Genomic DNA, 2568 nt, shown 5'->3' with positions numbered 1-2568 from the left:
GGTGCCGGAAGGGTGGGGGGGTGCATTGGCAGGGCGGGAGGGAGAGGGGGGGGCCTCTACAGGCTCACCCACTGAATTGCTGCTGGTGCCAGGCAAAGGGAGGGTGGCCTGAGCGCCCCCCCGGGCAGCTTCCTTGCCTGCCTGCCAGGGAGGGGGAAGAGGCAGCAGGTGGCCCAAGGGAGGCCCAGGCAGCTCAGATGACCCGGTTTCCCCCCCCCCTCGCCCCTCTTTTCCAGGTCGAAGCCATGAGTGGCCGGAGGAGGAGCTGCCTTAACTGACCGCCGCCCGTTCCCTGCCCTCCCGAGGCTTCCTCTCGCCTTGACCAGCCGCTGCGCGCTCAGTGCCTTCCCCTTGGGGCCCTGCCTGGCTCCAGCCCCGGAGGACCCCCGGGAGGGGCCCAGCCCCACCGCCCTGCCTCTGAGGAGTCAAGGCGAGGACCCGGTATCCGTGGGAGGGAGGAGAGGCCTCCGCCTTCCTCTTCCTCTCTGCAGACGGGGGAGACGGATCCTGCTGGCTGCCACACCGAGGAGGAAAAGCCGATTTCCCCAGGATCTGTTTCTGACCGGCTGAAGGGGGGCGCTGGGGGCTTGCTCCTTGGCCAGGGGGCAACGTGGCTCCTCCCTGTGGCTGTTCAGAGGAGGGTTTTTTTGTGGGAGTTTTGTCGGCCGTCCTGTCCCAGGAGAGAGAAAGCAATAAAGCCCAGAACGGCTGTAAATCCCCCCCCCCTCCAGGAGGCGGCTTCTCCCTGGACTTCAGAGAAGGGAAACGGACAGGAGGGGGGAGAGAAGCCAAGGGGGTCTCAGCCATAGACGCCTCGTGGTCTTTGCTGTAGATTTTCTTGTAAATATTTGGAGAATATTTCCATTCCAGTCTCTTCCCCAGCAATCGAAGGTGCCTCTGCGTGGCCAGGATGGGGTGGGGACCCCCGCAAGCCCTTCTCTGGTTAGCTGGAGGAATCCCAAATGGGGCAGTTCAGTGAATGGGGCCCGAAGGCCTCTGGAGACCCCTTTGGCTGTGGGGCGGATGGGGGTCACACCCGCCTGCCTTTCACCCCTTTGGAGGCGGCCACCCCAAGGCTGCCTCTGCTCCCGGCCGGCTGGCTGCTCGGTCGGCCCTGTGCCCCCCCTGCCCCCCCGCAGGCTCTGCATTCCTGCCTCCCGAGAGGCTGCTGTGCTTGGAAACTTGCATTCCACCCTCCCCACCCCCCCATAAGTGTCCTTCTCAAAACGCTCTGGCGCCCCAAAGGGTTCGGCCGGAGGGGACAGAGAGAGCCTGCTGTTAGGCGAGACTGCTAAGCTGCCCGTGAGCCTCCCAGGTGCCCCTCCTGGGCCATGGCTCCTCCGTCCCCTCCCTCCCTCCCTCTCCCGGCCTGGCCCATCTGCCCCACTAGGCCTCCAGCCCTCGGGCATCCTGACCCTCGTTGGGGGGTGGGGGCAGTGCCACTTGGAGGAGGCCTCCCCTGGCAGTGCCAGCAGGAAGCCCGGGCATCGGCAGCGTTCCTGAGGCTGGGGCAGATCCCTGGGAAGCTGCGCGCGGAGATTCTGCGGGTGGACATGTCCAGTCTCGACCGTCTGATTAAAAAGCTTCTCAGAGTGACCTGGTGTGGCCGAGGTTTTCTTTCTTCGCTCGGTGGTTGAAAGCAACCCCCTCCCTCTGGGCAGAAGGCGGGGGGGGGCTGGGGGGGGCAGCGCTGCCTCCTTTCCAGATCAAAGGGAGCAGCTGTCGTGGACGCTCAGACTCCCTTCTGCCTGCGGCCACACGGGGGAGCCCTTGAGGCGTCCTGCAGAGACCCCAGAAGACCCCGGTTGGTCCCCCTGGGAGCAGCCGGCACTGGAAGCGGGTGCCCCCCCCCCTGCATCTGCCCCCCCCCTCCTGGTTTGGCTGCCCCTGCGGTCCAGAAGAGCCCCTGGGAGCCCCTAGGCTGCCACTGGCCAGACGGGGGCTACAGTGGCCAGGCCGCTCCCGCCAGTGATGCTCTCCGGTCAATCCTGCAGCCGATGGGGGAGCTTCTGCCGTGCTTTTCTCCTCCAGGGAGACGGGGCTTTCTCGGGGCAGGCAGAGAAGCCTGGCAAGCATGAGCCGCAGCCGCCGTGTCCGGAAGGCCCAGCACAAGCCCTGGGCGGCTGCATGGAGGAGGCCTCTGCTTGTCAGCAGAGGCGCAGAACCTGATTGCAGGTTGGGTTCCTGGCTCCTCAGAGAGGAAAGCCTCTCCGGCCCTCGGTCTGGTGGGACGGGAGCCCTGCGTGGCATGGAGAAGCCACCTGCCCAGCCGTAAACAGCTGGCTGGGCTCCTGCGCAGGGCTGGTGGCAGAGACCGGCTCCAGCTGACACAGCCCTGGGGCCACTGGGGAGGGGGAGGGGGGGTTGCAGTGCCAGGCCCCGGGGCGGCTGCACCTGCTGAGGTCAACAAAACCGGGCGCTCCTTGCCCACCCAGCTGAGCAAGCAAAGCGGGCGCTCCAAAGTGAAAGCTCATGAAAATACCTCTGCCGGGACAAAGGGAGGGTGGGGGCAGCGGACTCTGTTTGCATTATGCTTTAATCCGGCATTCTTGGTTCGGGTCACATGCT

Source organism: Thamnophis sirtalis, unplaced genomic scaffold (genome assembly GCF_051295495.1).
Source record: "Thamnophis sirtalis isolate CommonGarterSnake01/CBP01778 unplaced genomic scaffold, rThaSir2_p1.2 scaffold_2, whole genome shotgun sequence".
NCBI lineage: Eukaryota > Metazoa > Chordata > Lepidosauria > Squamata > Natricidae > Thamnophis > Thamnophis sirtalis.
The sequence above is the reverse complement of the archived record's forward strand: the minus strand, read 5'-3'. Positions refer to the sequence as shown.